Raw genomic sequence first — 24436 nt, 5'->3', positions numbered from 1 at the left:
TGCTCTACACAAAGAATGAAAATACAACACATACATACAAAAAAATTGGAAGAAAAATAACATAAATAAAGACCTGGATAAAACAATGAATCCTAATAAACTAGCAAATATACGGAGATATAATCTCAACGCAAAAAAATATCAGAAATAGCAATAGAATATTAAAAGGAAAAATTACAACTGGAAAATTTAGATAGAAGCCACACAACAATGCCCAATAATATAAACACTGAAACAGTAAAACACCAAAAACGATGTAAACATAAAACAACAAACCCAGACCGTAAAGATACATAATAAAACACGACAAACAGCAAGCCAAAACACGACAAACAAACATACGGATGAGATAGAAAGCGACACAAATCTAAAACCTGGAAACAACGAAGGGGACCCTAATGATTATGAAATTATTAGAGGTAGAATAATCAAAGAACTGAAAACCACAGAGCTCAAAATGGACCACAGACCATACCTCCCAAAAATCATAATAGACAAAACAACAACATCAATTATAAACAACATAATCCTAGCCGTCATGGAACTAATATCCACTGAAACAAAAAGCGATATCACTGAGCTAAATGACTTAGGATATGCATCAGTTACTGCAGCCACAAAAGAAGCTGGATACTCACTCAAACCCATCCAAAGAGGAGTACCACCACCCAAACAAACCCAGTGGATAAATAACATCCAAAACAAAATACAGAAAATGAGAAAAGATCTGCCGAATCTTTATGAAATCAGTAGACAATCAACGCTCCTGAGCAACAAAAAGAAAACAAAAATACTCCGCAAATACAACATCACAGAAAAAGATTTACCTAAGATAAAAGAAAAGCTGAAGCAAGATATCCTTGCCAAAGCACAAAGGATCCGCCGGTAAGAGGAACGCCAACGTTTCTTTTAACAAAACAAACAGTTCAACTCCAACCCCAAAAAGTTCTACCAAGAACTTGGCAAAAATAAAATAGAAATCACTGCAGCACCAACGGCAGAAGAAGTGGTAGAATTCTGGAGAGAAATATGGTCGGCGAACGAAGAACCAAAAAAAAAGGAGTATTAAAACAACAGACTGAGCACCTGAGCAAATTTGGACCTCCATAACAACTGAAGAGGTCACCCAGGCACTGCAAAGACTAAGCAACTGGAAGGCACCTGGGAATGACAAGATCCTCAAATTCTGGTTGAAATATCTGACAGGAATGCACAAAAAGTTGGCTGAAAAGCTTAACAACATACTGGCAGAGACAGAGACAATGCCTGAATGGCTCACGAAGGGGAAAACCATCTTAATTCCAAAATCAAATGAGACAGGAAAACCAGAAAACTACAGACATATAACCTGTCTCCCTACAATGTACAAAGCATTTACTGCAGTGATATGGCGAAGATTAAAAAAGCACCTGGACGAAAACAACATGTTTCCAGAAGAGCAGAAAGGTGCCGCAAAGGCTCGTATGACTGTAAAGATCAACTAATGATTAATAAAGCCGTAACTGAAGACAGCCACAGAAAGAAGAAAAGCCTCAGTATGGCCTCGACCGACTACAAAAAGGCGTTTGATAGCATCCCCCACACATGGATTGTCGATACACTTGCCATGAACAAAGTTGCACCAACAATTATAAAGTACATAGGACACTCTCTGAATAAATGGCAAACAGTGCTACAGCGCCAAACAAAAGAGGGACTTGTGAAATCCAAAGCCATCCCCATTAGAAGAAGAATATTCCAGGGAGACACGCTCTCTCCACTCCTTTTCTGCTTGGCACTGTCACCTCTATCGTATATGCTAAAAAGAACTGGATGCGGATATAAATGTCACGGCAGAAGGATCAGCCACCTTTTATATATGGATGAATTAAAACTATACGCTACAAATGACAAACAGCTGGAAACACTATTAAAGACAGTTCATGGATTTACCAAAGAAAAAGATATGAAATTTGGATTAGAAAAATGCGCCAAAGTAACCATGAATAGAGGAAAACTAATTGAGAGTAGCAAAATCACACTACAAAAAAACAATGAAATAAAAGTATTTGACCAAGGCCAAACTTACAAATATTTAGGAATCCATGAACTAGATAAGACACAACACACACAAATAAAAGAGAAAATAATAAAAGAATATTATAGACGAGTCAGATCAATACTGAGATCAGAGCTCAATGCTAAAAACAAGATAATATGTATCAACAACAAGTAATGAAACGAAATATAACAAGTAACTGCAGATAGGTGGAGATGGACAGAAACAATAAATCATATTATCCCTGGCTGCCCAGTCCTGGCTAAGAAGAAGATACTCACAGACATTACAGAGTTGGAACCTACTACACTGGAAGCTATGCCAGCATTATGAAATAACAACAGATAAAAGATGGTATAGGCACAAACCAGAAAGGTCACAGAAAAACGAGAAGCAAACCACCATACTTTGGGATATGCCGATACACACAGATAGAGAAATTAAGGCCAACAGACCAGATATAGTTGTCAGAGATCATGAAGAAAAAAATGCTTTGTAATTGATGTATCACATACCGGAAGATGACAACGTGTCTCTAAAAGAAATGGGGAAACTTTCAATATACAATGACCTGGAAATAGAGGTAACCAGAATGTGGAATCTAAAAACAGAAACAATTCCTATCATAGTAGGTGCATTAGGCATGATAAAAAAATATTCAGACAAATTCATAACAAAAACACCAGGACTTACAAACTCATATAATATACAGAAATTTGCACTACTAGGCACTAAGCACATTCTACGCATAACACTTTCCATACAATAACCATCAGAGCATCACAACAAATCACATCACCTACCTAAGGCACACAGAGCTGCGCTCGGTAGTGAAGTGAAAGCACGCTATAAATATAAAACTACTGAATGATAATAATATTAATAATAATAATAATAATATTTATAATAATAATAATAATAATAATAATAATAATAATAATAATAATAATAATAATAATTAATTGTCGGAGCCCTAGGAATAGTGAGCAAAAATCTCGAGTAAAACGTGCAAATAGGGTCTGCAATAAGGGTGGAAGACTTGCACAAAACAGCAATGCTTGGAACCGCGGCAGGTGCTCGATAAACTAAGAGGTGCTACCTTAGTTCACTGGTAGTAACAATTGACATTGTAGTACATCACCAGCCTCAGAAGGCGCTGCTATAACTACAACTACTACTACTATCACTACTACTACTACTACTACTACTACTACTACTACTACTACTACTACTACTACTACTACCACTACCTCTACTACTACTACTACTACTACTACTACTACTACTACTACTAATAATAATAATAATAATTATTATTATTATTATAATGATAGTCTACACGAAGAAAATGTGTTTAAAAATTTCCTTCCATGTATTAGTGTACCTCTTATCCCTTTCGTATTTATTATAATTAAAATATTTACTAATAATTTAATTTTCCTGTTTCAAGCTCAACATATTTTTTTCTCATGCAACTTTGTATCTTTTTTTCTTATCCTTATCAGTTCCTGCAATTCGTCTTTCCTTGTGAAGACTTCTCCCCAGTCATTGCTCTTCTTTACGCTGTCCTGTTCCAATTCTCCATTCTCGTTTTGCGAGGCTGTGTGATGAAAGGCTTATTTCCCAATTGCATAATTCATTCTAAGTCCGAGTGAGTGGCACAACTTGGGCACGTCTCTTTTACTACATCCTCACGCCGACCGAAATCTTGTAAGTGGATTTGGCTGTCAGAACTTTCAAGACACCTTTTCATACATATATATATATATATATATATATAATATAATATATATATATATATAAAGGTGTCTATCTGTCTATATATTATATATAGACAGACAGATAGATATATATATTTATAGATAGATAGATAGATAGATAGATAGATAGATAGATAGATAGTAGATATAGACAGATAGATAGATAGATAGATAGATAGATAGATATACATATACACACTCACATTAGCAATGTGTCCCGGCGCTGCCCGATATATATTGCTGACCCATATAGTATTATTTGTTCTTCACTTACAGCTTGAATCAGAAATGTATTACTGGTGTAATGGAAGTTTTGTTTGTTTAAAACGGAAAGGGAAGGGCAGAATTTGCGTTGGTTTACATGCAATTTTAATTCTGTTCATAAGAAGGATCACAAAGTACGTATTGTTTTATCGTATATATGGAGATTAATGCGATTTCGCCCAGAAAAGACATGCTCAAAATTTGGAATTCTCCCGCCCACACTGCAATTACTTATTTTCTAACCTTTTTTACAATTTTTATTTATGCGTAGAATTGTACTGAAATAGCAGACAAAACGAAGTTCGGACCACAACCAGAAAAACCAACATGCTTGAAACAACAGGTAAACGACATCATTTCTTGAGAAATTTCCCCGGTTTCAATAAAGCTAAATGTGAAACATTGTGAATTTTTAGCTTTTTGGTGAGATGATAATGGATGTTTGGGAAGGAGATTTTAGTGTTTCTGCAAGAAAAACGGAAGATGGTTTTCTATCTTACACATACACACATCTTTCATATACACATACATAAATACATATACATACTTCCTATTTTTATAAATGAGCGCGTGCGCGTGTGCATGTGAGAGAGAGAACGTGACTATTTCCTCATAACATAGAAAAGTGGATGACTTTTAGGTGTATGATTATACAGAAAATTGACGTCGTTGTCGTTGTCGTTGTGATATAAAGTATTTACAATAGTTGACTTATAGAAAAGATTATAACGTAAACTTTTTGTAATATAAATATGTAAATGAAAATAGAGTTTATATGGTAGTTGTCCAAATACCGCATACGTCAAAATAGGCAACATTGTTTTCGAATGCATAGGGAAGATAGGCGCGGCCACACACACACATACATCCGTACAATGGAATTCTCTTTCGTATATATGGATGTGTCCCTGCCTGTCGCTCTCTCTCTCTCTCTCTCTCTTTCTCTCACACACACATTCCCTGTGTGTCTTTCTCTTCCTGTCTCCTCTCTTTCCCTGATGTCAACCACACCCGTTATGCCACATTTCTCTGAATCTAAGTCTATTGCACACCTCTCATTTTATTATATAATAACCCAAACCCTGTAGTCTATTATCAATTTTTTTAAAAGGCTATTAGCCTATAATTGAATGATATGTCATTTCAATATGTATACGAATGTTGGTGAATATCGCTGCCATGGTTTGGGCAACTAGATGATAACAGGCAGACGGACAGACGGAATTTCCATTTATATATATATATGTGTGTGTGTGTAAGTGAGTGTGCCTGTACGTGTGCGTGTGAAATAAATTATGTTAACATTAAATTTCTTAGTAGCACTAAAATCACTTCACGGCTAGCATCAGTTCGTCATGGGTGGGATGCTGAAAGGTTGTTCAAGGAGAATCCGACGGTGTAGATGTTTCTCATGGGTCGATAAATATACACAAATAGTCAAAATAACAGTTCCACAATATATCTTGTACATTTACGCAGTTACAAAAAGGAAACGAACAAGCAATAATAGGAACGTATTTTTTGAAAAACATGATGCATTATTTAATAAATGCACGCACTTGCAAACATAAATACACTCACACATACACATGCCCACTCATATACACGTGGAAAGGGAGACAAACAGACACAGCGTGTGTGTTCGTTACTTGTTTATGTGCTTGTGTGTGTGAATGAGTATGTGTTTCGGAGTTTTCAATGTTAGTCTTTGTACATATGGTTGTGAAAGAAATCATACGCTCTCACTGTGTGAAGATTGTATGGTAATTTGTGGGAAAAATTCAATGTTCAATAGAGTTACCGACACAGAATGAGTAAACACATGCTTATAGCAACTTTCATTCCGGAGTTCTTTATAGGATCGAAATTCTTGTACGGCTCTGTCTGTTACCTTTCAAATCTAACACATATGTATATTATAACAAACGACACATAAATCAATTTTATTCTTTTTTGTGACGTCATAGACAATTCAGCCAATGAATATATTCACACATACACAAATGCACTTGCAAAAACGCTCACGCTCACACACACTTACACATACAAGCACTCGCATATACACAAACATATATGTTTTTATGTATTTATGTATACATATATATCTATATGTGTGTGTGTGTATGTGTGTGTGTGTGTGTGTGTGGTGTGTGTGTATGTGTGTGTGTGCATAAAACAAAGAGGAGAAAAAATATAGGAAAACCTGATGTTGGAAATGCACCTAAATTTGTTTTTAAATATCAAACATTATTTAAATGTTTCCAACATACACAAAAAATAGAGAGAATCACAGAAACTAAATGAAACGTTTCTTTTTCCTTCTATCTTCATTTCTTCGTTGTTTTTCGCCTTCTTAACACCGTAATCGAAGCTTTGATGATCCACATTCTTTATAGATCTCTTCTAAAGCTATTGAATTTTGCACAGTTAAACAAAATTATCTGCATTTTTTATATCATTGAACGTTGTGAATATTTATATCATATTTAATATTATTGATACTTGTAAACATTAAATCTTTTACGCATGTCTTTCTAATTCATAATTTTAAACGTTTAACATTGATAAGCAAATATTTCTGAAAATAGTTTGGTAAGTATGTAAATAAATATATTTAAAATCGTTTACAAATTTTTCAAATTTAAGTACATTCGAACGACTAATTTTTGTGTATGTATGCATGTATCTATCTATCTATCTATCTATCTATCTATCTATCTATCTATCTATCTATCTATCTATCTATCTATCTATCTATCTATCTATCTATCTATCTATCTATCTAACTATCTATCTATCTATCTATATATCTATCTATCTATCATCTATCTATTTATCTATCTATCTATCTATCTATCTATCTATTATCTATCTATCTATCTATCTATATATATATATTTATATATATATCTAATATATATATATATATATAATATATACATATATATATATATATATATATTCTATATATATATATATGTATATAGATAAATTATATATATATGTATGTATATATACATATATATGTATATATATATATATATAATATATATATATATATATATATATATATTATATATATATATATATATATATATATATATATATATATATATATATATGAATTAAACAATTGAGGATAAAATCTTTAAAAGAATTATCAGTAGTCAGCGTGAAAAACCTCGTAAGAGAAAAAACCGTAAATTCTTCCTATTTGAAAATATTCATTTGTATTATATTGAGGGTACTACTATTCGTAGATACCAACACGCTAAGAGGGACCAATGCGGTCAAAACTACTAAAATAAACAAAATTTTACCGAATGCAAAACTTCAAAAACATCATTTTAAAAAAGAATTCAGTTACATATCACATGTGATATGTAACTGAATTCCTTTTTTAAAATGATGTGTTTTGAAGTTTTGCATTCGGTAAAATTTTGTTTATTTTTAGTAGTTTTGACCGCATTGGTCCCTCTTAGCGTGTTGGTATCTACGAATAGTAGTACCCTCAATATTATATATATATATATATATGTATATATAAGTATGTATATATATATGTGTGTGTTTGTGTGTGTGTGTGTGTGTGTGTGTGTATGTGTGTGCGTGTGTATAATTTACAGAAAAACATAAGACGAAGACAGGTGAATTATTTCGAGGCTCGGGAATGAAAGAATTTTTTTTTACGTTTGAAGCCTACGCTCTTGAGCAGAAGGGAATATGAGGAAACAGAGGGTGAATTAAAGATCTTATAGAATTATCGTCCAATTATGGCGGCTGGTTGTGATAGATTTGTTCGTCTCTAGGCGGTGCTCCAGGATTGCCGCAGCGTAATGACTGAAACTAGTAGAAATAAAAAAAGAATAAAATATACATATGTGGGTATGTGTTTGTATTTGTGTTTTTATTGTGTGAAAGTAGAGATAGGCTCAATACAACGTAAATTCCAAAGACCATCATTATAAAAGCGTAGTTAAATCCATGACCATAAGGGTACAATTTGTTGGCTTCGTACCGAGCATAGCCAACGCTTGTACAGATAACATCAATATAGATTACAGTTGATGAATATATTTTCTTCACGAGTAAAATACATTTCGTCCTATTATTAAATTACACAGAATTCCGTTAAGATGTCTATTGCAATGCACTATGTTGCACGAGAGCAAAACATACTTAGGCAGTTATGATTGTGTGAATGAAAGTTATGTAGTTCGTATGTACTACATATGTCTCAATAAGCTCACCGGAGGCATATTAAGCAGTTGCAGAAGGTACGTTGACGTTCACTATTTCTTTTATTTCTTGTTACTATCTTTCGATTATAAGTGAATTGTCCAAAATAATTAGCGTGGTGAACCCGGAGACAGCTTGTACGTATCCACAAAAAAAAGAGTGAAAAATAATCATGTGCTTTTTCTACAAACAAATTGAATTTAGGAAGAAATGAGCGTTGTTTAAAGAACGACATTTCATTATGATTGTATAAATGGAGATTGAAAGTTTGTATTCCCATGGTGCCCACTTGATAAGATCGATATTTGAATTAAAGAAATTATACTTATTTATATACAATTTAATATTTATTACGTCATTGTATTTATTGCGGTGATGTTTTAGCCATATTGCACGAGGAGTTATAGGCGGGCAATTTCAACTGGTCGTGTGCATACGTGCATATATATCTATGTATACATTCGTATATGTAAGTATTCGTCTGTTATATATATATATATATATATATATATTATGTGTGTGTGTGTGTGTGTGTGTGTGTGTGTGTGTGTGTGTGTGTGTGTGTTGTGTGTGTGCGTGCGTGTGTATTTCTTATGCAAAGCCAGAAATGCGTGATCTGCAAAGAATTATCCAGTAATTGTTTTTTTCTAGTTTATTTTGCTCTTTTCTCTTCTCTCCTGGTGCTGCATGAACATTTAATGTGGTTTTACAGTCAGGTTTTGGCTGCCATTTCCAGCGAGGAGGTATCTCTTAGATAATCTAAATTATAATTTTTAAAAGATATATATGTATATATAGGCGCAGGAGTGGCTGTGTTGTAAGTAGCTTACTAGCCAACCACATGGTTTCGGGTTCAGTCCCACTGCGTGGCATCTTCGGCAAGTGTCTTCCGCTATAGCCCCGGGCTGACCAATGTTTTCTGAGTGGATTTGGTAGACGAAAACTGAAAGAAGCCTGTCGTATATCTGTATATATGTATGTGTGTGTGTGTTTGTGTGTCTGTGTTTGTCCCCCTAGCATTGCTTGACAACGGATGCGAGTGTGTATACGTCCCCGTCACTTAGCGGTTCGGCATAAGAGACAGATAGAATAAGTGCTGGGCTTACAAAGAAAAAGTCCCGGGGTCTATTTGCTCGACTAAATGCGGTGCTCCAGCATGGCCGCAGTCAAATGATTGAAACAAGTAAAAGAGTAAAAGAGTATACATATATATATATATATATCAGAAATATTAAATTTCTAAATCTCTCATAGAGATATGTACGGTGGTGGGGCGATAGAATGGTTCTATACTGTCAATCTAACGTGAACGTGACAGTAGGGGATTACACCACCGCTGTTTAGCCCTAGGAAGCATCGACGCTTCCTGGTGGCTTCGACACTTTTTATTTTCTGTGTCGAAGCCATCAGGAAGCGTCGATGCTTCCTAGGGCTAAACAGCGGTGGTGTAATCCCTACTGTAACATTAAATTGACAGTATACAACCATTCTATATATATATATATATATATTTATTCATTTACTAACCAAAAGGGGCTAACAAGGACCGACAAAGCGATTAAGTCGATTCCATCGACCCCAGTGCGTACTTAATTTATCGACCCCGAATGGATGAAAGGCAAAGTCAACCTCGGCGGAATTTGAACTCAGAACGTAACGGCAGATGGGCTACGCATTTCGCCCGGCGTGCTATCGTTTCTGCCAGCTCGCCATTACATATATATATGTAATGATTTCATTGAGGCCGAAAGGTGTCTGGTAATGCTGAATAATTGCAATAGACAGCATAGTTAAGTTCCAGATTCGGTCATATTGCGAATAAAGCGTTTAAAGTTGGTTCTGGGTCAGGGTGTGTATATTATAATTTTTGCGTAATAAGATAACAAATCAAGACTGTATAAATATTAGAGCATTTATAGATAGAAGGTCTTACATCTGTTTCTAGGATATCAATTAATAATATCCCTTCATCGGAGATGGTGTGAGAGGAAAATTAAGTCATATTTAGTTTCAATGTGATACAAATAGAGAGTGAGGTGGAGGAAAGAAAAGAGACGTAGGATATCTATGTGTATTGATTTTGTAAATCCGTGTTATAGGCATAATGGTATATATGCAATATTCCAATATCCTTTGTGTAAAATCCAAAAGTCCAGCATAGCTTAATATGAGTCCTTCCAAAGATAGAGTTTATAAGCAGATATTTAAACTTCATCATTCCCAGTAGGGAATTTATATACCGTTTTGCAGAGTCACTCTCGTTTATTCACCTCCCTCCAAACCATCACCAGTACTTTAGTATTTACGAATATTCCTAGCTCTCCTCTTCAAATACTTCTTTCCAGCTACTCGCCATGATCGATTACTATATCCACAAGATAATTTTTCTATTCAATTCACTCTCTGTTTATTTTTTCGTGTTCCTTCATATTGAAAGCGTTGGCTCGAGACGTAAAATACTTTCTTACTTTCCCGAGCGTCACGTTAATACATCTGCTTGTTGTTCATACACCAAAATTTGATTTTCCGTAAATTTCCAATACACATATATATATATATATATATATATATATATATATATATATACATATATATGTATGTAATTATTCATGTATATATATTCATGTATATATATTCATGTATATATATATATATATATATAATATATATATATATATATATGTGTGTTCAGCAAAAATTTAGATTCTAATAAATATGGTACTTAATTTAGATGCACCAGAATTCTGTATGGTGTTATCCATAAATATCCGTGGGGTGATTATAATCAAAATATGCAACAAGCATGACTGCGGTAATTTGGTACGATCGTTTCTTACTACATCATTTTATTAAATGTTCTAAGTAATAAAACAGTTTTAAAATGCTGAGTACTCATCAGCCAATTGTAGATGTTTTCCATTAATACAAAAATGTTCATATCAAGTAGCAATATTATAGAGAAGGTAGATATATCGACAAAGAATCAGTTATATATAGACTAAGAGTCAGTTGATGGGCTCCACTACCTCAAATGTTCTTAAAATTTAAATCCACATATTTGTCTATATATCTACCTTCTCTAAAATGTTGCCACTTGATATGAAAAGTTTTGTATTAATGGAAAACCTCTACAATTGGCTGATGAGTGCTGAGCATTTTAAAACTGCTGTAATACATACAGCATTTAATAAATGATGTAGTACGTAGCAATCGTACCAAATTACCGGAGTCATTCTTGTTGCTTATTTTGATTATATATATTTTGTGTTTGTGTATATATGTTATATATATTATATATACATATATAGATATATGTCCATAGACAGATGGGTAGAGAGAGTGAGAGTGAAGGGATATCTCCCTCCCTATTCACCTTTTATTGATTCCTTTACCATTGTATTCGAATGTAGTTAAAGATGGCCACCTATTTAAAAATAAAAATAAAAATCATAGGTGTGGTTTTGTCATCACTGAATGTGATTTCGCTTTCTCTCATTCTCTCCCTTTTTCTTCTTTTTCTCCCTTTGTTACTTTTTCTTCTGTTTGAGTTATATTTAGAATACAAAATGTACTCTCTCGTCTTCCAAACATTCTATTTGTGAGGGGATTTTAAAGAATCGTATTTCAGTATGAAAAACCATTAGTATTATATGAGCAAATTAACAATTTAAAAGGTAAATAAGGGTAAATAAAAATTATATAAATATTTTCCAACAAAAGCTGAACATGTGTTACGTACTTCAATGTATAACATATATAAAAATCCCTTTTCTGCTAGAGAAAGTGACCCTGTAAAGCAACACTTTCAATTTTGATATATATATATATAGAAATAGATGAGTGTATTTTTACCTTGTTAACAATTAACACGGAAAAAATAAATAAATAGTTACCAGGGCAGTGTAAAATCTCACAAGTAAAGGTGTTGTAACTCCTTGTTATAAGGTAGAAACTTCGTTTTTACGTTGAAATTTTTGTATAATATGAATAAAAAAATAGATTTAACGCAGGTGTAATCAAATATTTTTACTTTCGACACATGTAATATTACTCTATAATCAATCACATAAGTTTAGGATAGGTTTTTCAAACACAAATTATCTCTTCTCATAATAACAAGCTGTTAAATATTAATACATTACTAATACTAACGTTAATTTAGCTAATACATCCAACCCTCTAGAAATATTAATAACAAGGTTATTGTATCTGAAGTCAATTCCAACAGAATTAAGTTTATGTCAAGTAACTCTAAGATTAAAAATTCTATATACCAGTGTATAATCAGTACTCGTAATAAAGTACGATTTTACATTGGAAGCACATCGTTAGAGTTATCTAAAAGAATTTCTATCCATTACTCAACATTTAGGGATAGAAATAAACGGAATAGTACCGGTCTCAGCAAATTGATTTGGGATTTAAAAGACCACAATGAACAATTTCATTTAGAATGGTTCATTCTCTCAATTTCGATACCATATGGCAAAGGCAAGAAATTCTGTCTTCTCTGCAATTCTGAGCTATTTTTCATTATTTTTTTTCTAAAAATACTCTAGTAAACACGGTTATAGAGCGTGCATACAGATGTAAGCAATAGCAAAAACATACATTTAGTGCATATAAGTAGTCTCTATCATTATATATAATTTAAACTTTAATTTCCTTTATATCTAACATTCACTATTAATATCCCTACTGTTTCTGTTAGCTACTTATGACGTTATATCATATGACGTTTTTTAAACAATATTAATAGCGTTCTGTCTATCGCTATACGAATCCATCATTTTTTGCTAAAATATATTATTGACGAGTTTCGTTTTTTTTACTTTCCTCAGGAGAAGATTGCATTGTTTATACCATTTATTCTTTTGAATAGTATAGTGGAATTTTAGAAACATGTTCGAAAGTAAAAGTATTTGATTACACCTGCGTTAACTCCATTATTTTATTCATATATATATATATATATATATATATATATATATATATAAATATATATTATAACGGGAAGCTTTATGAAAATAAACAAAAGACGACGGCAGGTGGAATACAAACAAACAATTGTATTAGTATGGCGCTCAGGAATATAAATTAAACAAGTCTTTTACGTTTCGAGCCTACGCTCTTCAACAGAAAGATACACGGAAAAGAAATACAGAAATAAACAAGGAGAAAAAAATGCGTGCAGAGGCTAGCGAATCAACATTATATATATATTTGGTTGAACAAGAACATACGAGTTGAAATATATGGAAAAATTCAAGGTAGAAAATGCTAAGATAATTTTATAAAAAACATTTCAATACCGGTTTCAGTCATTGGGACGTTTTCAACTGTAAGTATGGTAAAAAAAATTATTTTTCGGAAAAATGAAGCGAAAAGATTTTTTTAAGAGAATATTTGCATATTATTAAAAAAGAAGGGGAACTTTCCTTGTTTCTGAGGAAAATAAATAGGGAGTACAATGTTAGTAATAGGATACCTATCATAGTTGTCCCGCATTATTCTTTTGCTTCTCGTTCTACTCCTCCTTCTTCTTCTTCTTCTCTGCCAAGAATTCACAACGTCCTTGAACCCACAAGAATTTACATGAGAAATAGAGGCAGGGAGAAACAAAGAAAATGCCCCTTGTTCTCGAATACTTTGCAAATATTCATTTAAAAAATCTTTTCACTTAATTTTTTCAAAATTTAATTGTTTTCCATACTTACATTTGAAGAAGACTCAATCACCGAAACCGGTACTGAAATGCTTTTTTTATAAAATTACTTTAGCATTTTCTACCTTGACGTTTTTCCAAATGTATACATATACATATATATAGCGAATCTGTTAACGTTCTCGGAATTGTATTTGCAAGACGAATACCAAATGAGGGAGGAGCAATGGGGCCGTTATATAGTTGCGGAAGGTTACTATTTCGAAGGAGATAATGTTTAAATTATTTTCTACTCTAGGCACAAGGCCCGAAATTTTGGGGGAGGGCCAGTCGATTAGAACGACCCTAGTACGCAACGAACTGGTACTTAATTGTAGACCCTGAAAAATGAAAGGCAAATCCGACCCGGCGGAATTTGAACTCAAAACGTAAAAACAGACGAAATACCTATTTCTTTACTACCACAAGGTACTAAACATAAAGAGGGGACAAACAAGGACAGGAAGATGGAGGGAGTTACAACGTGATTCGTGGTCTGCACCACCAACAACTCCTTTATAGGTTCCAGTTAGCTCAAGACATCATCAGGAGGAACCACGTCCGGTTCCGGCCCCTACTCCTCTACCATTTTGACGTGGCGCTCCCCCCTTTCGGAGGTGTCTTCACCTCTGGTGTTGGGTGCATGTCTTCTTTATTCCAGTGCGTAACTGTTACTTAAGTTATCGACCCTGAAGGGATGAAAGGCAAAGTCGAACTCGGTGGAATTTGAACTCAGAACCTAACAGCAGACGAAATACCGCTAAGCATTGCGCCCGGCGTGGTAACGTTTCTGCCAGCTCGCCGCCTTAGATGATGATGTTTAAATTGAGGTAAACATGTAATTCAATAAATAAATATATAACAGAATAGTCCTCGAACATTTTGAGATTAAACATATATCAGAAAGAAATTGATTTCAAAATTTTGCCATGTAAATAATGTAGAGTTAATGCAGTAATAGATTGAAAATAAACATCATATTGCAATGACAATAAATGTAAAGTGATTTAGTATTGACGCGAAATAGATATATTTCTTGACATGATTATAAAAATAAAATTTCGAAGTACTTTATAAACAGAAGATTTGTGTACGTACAATACAAAACTAGCAAAAATGCCTGTTACAAGCTTATTATATTTAATAGCCTCGCACAGTGCATATGTTCGAATTCCACTAAAATATGGCCCATACAGGAACAGCCAATAAGATACTGTTTAATGTTAAAATGCATGGTGCTGAGTTGGGTTCTGGCAGGTCATCTGAAGAATTCAAGACAAAAAATATGTTAATCAGTAATTCATTTAAAAATGACGAGCTTTTTTCATTAATATCGTTGTTATTTTCTAGAAAATTATATGTTTGTTCCTTCTCGAGCCTTACCTGGTTCATAAGGATCGCTTTCTCGGTTTCCTTGGCGTATAGTTTCCCCACCTGCGACGGACCGGCTCCTGTCGCAGATGAGCTGCAAGAGGAAAGACAGAGAAAGTTGTGGCGAGAGAGTCAGAAGAATTTCGCCGTTACCTTCTGCCGGAGGTGCATGGAGCTTAGGTGCTTCGCTCATAAATACACACGTCGCCCTGTCTAAGATTCGAATCCGCGATCCCTCGACTACGAATCGGCTGCTCTAACCCCTAGGCCATATGCCCACAGGAAATTATATACAGTATGAGAAATGGTCTCGCCCAATAATGCAAACATAGTTATCTTTCGTCAGAGCACTGCGTCTAACCTGGGGGAATAGCTCACAGACAGAAGAGAGCTTGACGTAGAGTTAATGAACTGCAAAAATAAGTTGGAATTTATGATATATATATATATATATATAAATATATATATATATATATATATATATATATATATATATATATATATATATATAAATATATATGCATACATAATATATGCAATTATATATATATGCTTATATATATAATATATATATATATTATATATATATATATATTATACATATATACATAACATATATATGTATCAAATTAAATAAAAAACAGGACAAAGGATGTCGCGGTACACATGTTTACCGCGACACACTTTGTGTCCTGTTATTTATTTAATTTGATACATATCCTCTCACATCTGCCATTAGCTGGCATATACAGGTGCACGTACGTTTATCAAGTATTCACCCTCAATTTATTGTACCTACCTTACTATACATACATATATATAATATATATATAATTATATATATAATATATATATATATATCTATATATATATATATATATATATATATATATACATATATGTATATATATAATGCATATAGACAACATAAAATCTAACCCCAGAGCTTTCTACAGGTATGCAAAAGAAACAGTTACGGTGCACTGTATGATAGGGCCACTTCTTGGAAAGGATGGCACACTCACAGGAAATCCAATGAGGGTAAGTGAAATACTAAATGAGCTATTCAAAAGTATTTTCCCTCAACCCCTAGGGCATTTTGAAGTCACCAATCCAACTGACTTCTTTACCACTGCAGATATAAAATCGGAGACAGCAATGATTGATGAAATGAAAACAAACTCAGCTACTGGACCCGATGGATTCCCAGCTATCCTTCTAATAGTATGTAAGAGAGTCCTAGCAAGACCACTGCAGTTTCTCTTTCAGAGCTTCCTTGCAACTGGCAAATTTCCAAGAAAACTGAAGGAAGGTAAAATATGCTCTATTCATAAAGGAGGTAGCATAGTGGAGGCCAAGAACTACAGACCTATCTCTCTGACCTCACACATCAGCAAGGTCATCGAACGAATAGTCAGCAGGAAACTAATCATCTTCCTTGAAGAAAATGACTTGCTGCCTGACACCCAACATGGTTTCCGACCAGGAAGAAGCTGCTTAACTCAGCTCCTACAACACTGACTAGGTGCTGAAACGACTGCTCAACCACTGAAATGTGGAAGTCATATATCTCGACTTTGCAAAGGCCTTTGATAAAGTGGTTCATGGAATGCTATGTCACAAACTGCATGATCTTGGCATAGTTGGAAAATTGGCTTCATGACTTTCTGAAGGATAGACTTCAGGGGGTAGTAGCTAATGAGGCCACTTCCACTAACACGCAAATAAGGAGCGGTGTTCCACAAGGCACTGTTTTGGGAACACTACTGTTCATAATGACCTTCTTAGACATGCCCTCAGCCACGCAGAGAGCCACGATCACAAGTTATGCAGATGATACAAAAGTTTCACAGGCAATACATGACCCTGAAGACACTAAGCACCCACAATGTGAGCTGCACATAATATACAAGTGGACTGAAACGAATAGCATGCAGGTCAATGCTGAAAGGTTTGAAGCTCAATGCTATCAGCACGTAAAACTAAATGCAATACCTACTAAATACCCTGGACCAGGAGGGACTGCAATCCCAGAGGCACAATCAGTGCGAGACCTTGGTATTTACATGCGTGATGATGCAACCTTTCATGTTCATGTTGCTAAATTGGCAATGAAATGTAGGCGGCTGACCGGATCGATTCTTAGAATCTTTAGAACAAGAGACCAGGAAACCATGATGGTCCGCTGAAGGACAATTGTCCTAAGCAACTTTGACTATTGCTCTCAGCTATGGTCACCATCCAGTGTCAAGTTAATCACAGAACTTGAGGCGATCCAAAGGAGCTACAAGAAGAAGATAGCCTCTGTGCAGCATATAATCCTTTGGGAAAGATTCAAGAGATTGAAACTCTATTCCTTAGAGCGTAGGCGAGAAAAATATGCCATAATATACATCAGGAAGATCCTAGAAGGACTTGTCCCAAACTTTGGCATCGAGAGTTACACAAATGCCAGAACTGGGCGCCACTGCGTGGTGCCAAGGTCTCTACATTTGCCGTCAAGATGTAGGACAAGATACTCTGACAGCCTGGACTTCCGAGAGCCAACAACTCTTCAAAATCCTCCCAAAGAATCTCAGGGACATGCATGGGGTGGATGCAGATGTTTTTAAAATGAAACTGGATCTTTCTTGTCAGGTATCCCAGATGAACCAACTTCAGGCAGGATGTGCAGATGAGGGCAGCTGCATCGAACTCTCAGATGCACCAAATGGCAATAGCTATAAAGCATTTGTGAAGTAAAATCATGTTGCAACACCGCATGAGGGTGCCCCAGCATGGCCACAGATTGTGAGCTGAAACTAGATAAATAAAAAAAAAAATACATATAAATATATATGTATATATATATATGCATATATATATACAATATATATATATAATATATATATATATATATATATATATATATATTATATATATATAATATATATATATTATTCTTTATTTGTTTCAGTCATTTGACTGCGGCCATACTGGAGCACTGGGACTTATTCTGTGTAAGCCTAGTAACTTATTCTATCGGTCTCTTTTGCCGAACCGCTAGGTTACGGGGACATAAACACAACAACATCGGTTGTCAAGCTATGTTGGTCTGACAAACACAGACACACAAACACATACACACACATATACATATATATATATACATATATACGCCATGCTTTTTCAATTTCCGTCTACCAAATCCACTCACAGGCATTGTTCGGCCCGAGGCTATTGTAGATCACACTTGCCCAAGGTGCCACGCAGTGGGACTGGACCCGGAACCATGTGGTTGGTAAGCAAGCAACTTACCCCACAGCCACTCCTGCGCCTAATATATATATATATATATATATAATTATATATTATATATATATATATATATATATATATATATATATATATATATATATATTTATAATATATATAAATTCAAAATATTATAATTTCAACAATTGAGGGTAAAATTAATTAATTAATTTTACCCTCAATTGTTGAAAAATATATATATATATATATATATATATATATATATATATATATATATATAATCTAAAGCACTGTAGACCTACCTTATGACGGAAAATTTCCTTACCGCTCCATAAGTAATTTTTAATGACTTCCAACCAAAATACATTAACCGTAATATGAAAGAAGCTGCAGTATTGTTTTGAGCCAAAGAATGAAGTATAAGCATGTCGACTCCTTTATTTCCTTCTTTTATTTCTCGCAAATTTATAAATTACAAAAATGATTTTATAATTGATATTCTGTTGTATTGCATAGATTGCTTCTTGTAACTATTCATTATCCTACTACATTGTTTCTGCTATTTCCCCCTTCCCTTCGTAGAATATACTCTCACATATGAAGACCCGTTGTAAAAGGCAAGCATTCACATTGCCCGAATGGAAACGTATGTAGAAAATAATTTTATCTAATGATTGTGCAGTGTGACGGAAAAAATATTTTCGTCACTATAATATCATTCATCTAGTAAATACAGAAATTTAAGAGGAATAGCCTGTGACCAGTACGAACAGTCGTGCTCGATTAACTAATACTTTGATATATGGATAAGCGACTGAAGGCTCAATAAACCCATTGGCTGCCATGAGCCACATTTGGGGATCTGCTAAATACTAATTCACTAAACGGTTGGTTGTTCGTATTTAAGCTGAACTGCTTATATACATTGCCTTGCAGGCATACGTCTATTAATATTTAGCAGTTAAATTGTGTCATTATTAACTCTGGCTATTCTAAATGACATTTTATGTTATAAACCACAATTGTGAACAGCAAGAATAGAAAATGTTTTTGAAAACGGTTTTGTTTTTCTTTAGTTTTCCTATCTATAACATTCATTGATATTTCATACACATTAGCACTCGATACTATAGATTCAAAACGACTAAAATGTCTATTATTGCAATTGAAAAGATATGCTGTTTTTCAGCGATCCCTATTTGGAACTTTTCCAAAGAAATATAATTTCCAAAATAATTCACATATGAAAGAAATTTAATTACTGTGTATTATTTTAACTCGTAAGACACCTGGCAATCACCCAAAATATGAATAAAACATTTGGCACTTATTGGGTTACATTGAAGCCAATAGCTTAAGTTGTGTACGATGGCGAGGGACCTGGTTTGTTATCTGAAAATACAGTCCAGCAAAAGTAAAATTTGATTTCAAATTATTTTGTTCATATAACACATTTAATAATACGACAAATTACTTACGAGGGCAATAATCCGTACGGGTTTTGTGAATAATCCCTTTACAGGGACTATCTACATAAATAAAACAGGCTTCAAACAACCATAGACGTCTACAAGACAAAAACGTTTTTGAAGTTTTGGTAATTATAATGAGAAACAATAACCAATATAGTTTCTTTTCTTATCTCAAAATATGAATGTATGAATTGAAAACCATAATTGGCGTCAAGTGGCACGTATAAGTTTACAATATGTGTGACATTGGTTTCAAATTTATATCATCCTTGAGCCCCACTGGTAGTTATTTTAACGTCCCTGGCAAGACGGAAGCGAAGATCGAATACGGCAGAATATGGAACAGTGAAGGTAAAGACGGACGGAAAGCCGCTAAGCATTTGGACCGGCGAACTAACTATTCTGCCAGTCCGATATATTACAATATCTGATGTATTAAACTTCTGTGGTCGCTTTACGTCTGTGCGAATATCCAATTTTATATTTTTGTGCCGGAAATGATGTTATTTAGAAATACAATTAGTTTTACATGAAGACCAGTTGGCAAAGGGAACGTATGAGTCTATGATAGAAATTGTTTGTATAGCATCAATGGATAAATAGTGTTGAAACCGCAATGGGAAAATGGGTTTTGAACCAATGGAACAAGTAATTTTTTCTTTCATTTTCGATCTATCAACAAATGCAATAATATTTTGTTTGAGGGTTGCTAGAATGATGGAAAATTTCCACAACCGGAAACGGGATGCATTTTGTGGATTACATTTCAAAACAATCATAACATAGGAGTAAAGATTGTTTGCCAACATAAAATGGCAGTCCTGGTTTATGACGAATGTTGTTGTAATTGAACCCCAGGTGCCATCATCTCCCTCTAGCTATACGACACGATCTGTTTCCTTACATTTTGGAACAAGCGAAACTGGCATCCACATTCAGCTCAAAAAACAATATATGTGTATCACGAATCCCTTAGAAAATAGAAGGACGCAGATCGCGTCGTATAGCCAACTGGAGCCGATGCCTCCTGAGGCTTAATTACAGCAACATTCGTCCTAAACAAGGACTGTCAAGTTATATCGCCAAATAGTTCTTACTCCAAAGTATGGTGCTCAATATCTCTCGTTGTGAGATTTACAAATATTAATTTTCTAATCGAAACTTAATTTGCTCCTCTGTGTAAAACGTTGCAAACTTTATTGGTGGTTTTATGAAGGATTTTTGTAAAAGCTGATTATATACCTGCAGTACATCTCATCTGGCACATTTACAGGATAACGAATCAGAACATATTTGCAATATTTCTCGGCTGCCTTTTCACAGAATTGGGATTTCGCATCACCTAGAATTTTAATATATAACGAAACGTTTCTTTTCGATCAGAGTATATATTATTTGATTGAATCTATAAGTAGACGATTACTGCAATATTTAGGATTATGATGGTGCGTATACTTGTGAATCTTATGCTGCCATTTTACTTCCTTAAAGGAAATATTATTTCAAAATGTCCACAACATCTTATAGTCATTCTAGAATAGATGGGATCATTATTTTTATGATCGTTCTTTACTAAATTGTTGTTGCATTTTTTACATTAAGATAACTTGCCAAACTTTCTTTGCTAGTTTAGGCGGAATGTCAGTATTTAACGTTGTCTGAGCATATAACCATTGAGTATTTTAGGTATTTTCCTCCGAAAAAATTGTTCTCTGAGTCATGTTGCATGTAACCGGCGTGTAAGCATAAGCACGAATGTTAATAAACGAGACCTTATTCATCAAATTTCATAATGCAGAGGAATTTGATTGAAAACGATAATGATTTTAAGAATGATGACCCGATAATGAACAAATTGAAGCAGTTCTGATACGTACTCGAAATAATTCAAAATAATCAGACTTACAACAATTTAAAATATTTGATTTGAATAATCTGAACCTATATATACATACACACAAACAAACACACGCACACACGCACACGACTCATATACATACTCATATACATATGTATAGGCATGTACGTATATATAAACACACACACACACATACACACACACACACACATATATATATATGCATACATACAAATATACATAAACAAACATACATATATATATATATATATATCTATGTATGGTATGTATGCATCAATATATATATATGTATATTCTATATATATATATATATATATATATATATATATATGTATTGTATATATTGTTATATTTCAGAATGGTCATTTTGCAAGTTTAGCCAATAAAAACACAGGCACTATAAATTTAGAGTTACTTTACTTCAGTGTTATTTATTTTTTACACTAATCCCAATCTTATTTCGGCTAGAGTTCTTTCGTCACACTCCTGTGACTGCATCAGTGGTCCTTTGTTTTCTTCTCTCTTATTTGTATCTCCCCTTACTAACCGTCAGCCATTTTGTATTTCTATTGTATGTCTTCATTTGCGCACGCTTATATCTCTATGTGCGTCTATGTTTATTTAGTGTGTGTATATGGGGGGATGCCTGTAATATTTGTATCTTCTGTTTATATATGTTGATGTAATTTGTATTTTGTTTTTTTTTTGTTTTTGTTTATTCTTATTTTGTTCATGTTTTTACATCCACTTATTATTATCATTACATATGCTCTTATGTATGTATGTACGTATGTATATATGCTTGTATGTATGTATGTATGTATAACAACGGTACTTGTAATAAAAATAATAAATCGAATCGAAAAAAAAATATATATATATGGTTTTTTATTTCTATTTTTTTTATTTATCTGTGTATTTATTATGTTTTCAGGATCCTCTATCGTCATATGTTGTGGTGTGTGCTATTGCTCCATTCTAGTTTTCTATTCAAGTTAGGTTTATTTTCTATTATGTGTGTAGCTTGTGTAATTTGTCTAATTGTTGCATTTGTTCTATGTGGGGATAATATTTTAATTTCTATGTTATTGATTGATACCCCGTGTTCCTGGTCGGCGTGTTGGTACAGAATCGATGAGATTTTACCTTACTTGAATTGTCTCCAATGAACATTTACCCGCTCTCTTATGCTTCTTGCCGCTTCCCCTACGTATGTCATTGTCTTGTTACTGCATCGTCCCTCTATACATCTTATACTCTAGAGTACATTTCTGGCTTCACAGTTTGTTTGTGGGCTAAATCTACATACAGTACAGTACTTATCCGTACAGGGGGTTCTACTAAAATGATAGGTTCTACCAATTATAGATTTGATAGTGTTGCCTGGCTTTTCAACAACCTTAATTCTTAGCTTAAGTTTGTCTAGGGTCCTTCTTAAGCGGTACGCCAGTTCACCTCCAGGGGTGGTGTCAACGAACATGACACTCTGGTATTTATGGCTATCATACCAAGAGTTGGCCTTCCCTATTTTTCTTTTTTGTCCTTTCTATAGTGTTCCATGACTTGTTCCTATAGAGTGGGTAAATACCATTCCTATCATTACATAATATATTATCAAATTTCTTCATGGCTCCTTTGTATACTCTGATCTTTTCTTTATGGATGTAACCTGAGAGCTGCATGCGGTGAATGAAATACTGTATGTGTCTCTTTAACTCTGTGGGCTCGCACATGCGTGACACATCTCTCATTATTCTGACGAGGTCTGCCATCAAAATATTGAATTTGGCAAGTGGATCAAGTATTTTGAGGCCATATGTTTGGCATATTACGCATGAAGGATTTGGGTTTCATTATTCACAATTTCTAGCCAGAGTTCAGTGGCTAGTACTTGTAGTCGATGGTTGGGGTGTTTAGTGGGGTAGTCTATTGTGAACTTAATACTCTAGTGGATGGAGTTAGCTATTTTCTGGATGCTCTCCATAGTATTAGTTTATAGTACTATATCAACAGTACTCTCTTGTGGGGGTGCACTTTACCACTATGTTGATATCATCAACATAGCGAGAGTACATGTTTACGAGGATTGATTTCTGTGTTAGGCGTTCTTTAAGCCTTCTGTCCCACCATACCATGAAAAGGTTGGCCACATCACCAGCGATACTAACGCCGAGGGCTGTCCCCTTGTCTTGGGCATATATTTTATTATTAAACTTAAACGTGTGGCCTTTTAGGGTAACTCTTATACTAGCTCCTAGTGAATGTGCGATCATTTTCTTTACCTGATGGACATTTGCGGGGCTCCGTATGGCTCTGCTCCATCCGCGCCATCTTTCTATATCTGTCTTCCTAGCCATAGAAGTAATTGTGGGCGGTCTACCTCTTAAACATCTACTGGGTCAGAAACTACTAAGATTATGTTTATCTAAGTATTCATTATTACATGTCAGTCTA

This window comes from Octopus sinensis, linkage group LG15 (assembly GCF_006345805.1).
Source record: "Octopus sinensis linkage group LG15, ASM634580v1, whole genome shotgun sequence".
In the NCBI taxonomy this organism is placed as follows: domain Eukaryota; kingdom Metazoa; phylum Mollusca; class Cephalopoda; order Octopoda; family Octopodidae; genus Octopus; species Octopus sinensis.
This window is presented reverse-complemented; position numbering follows the sequence as displayed.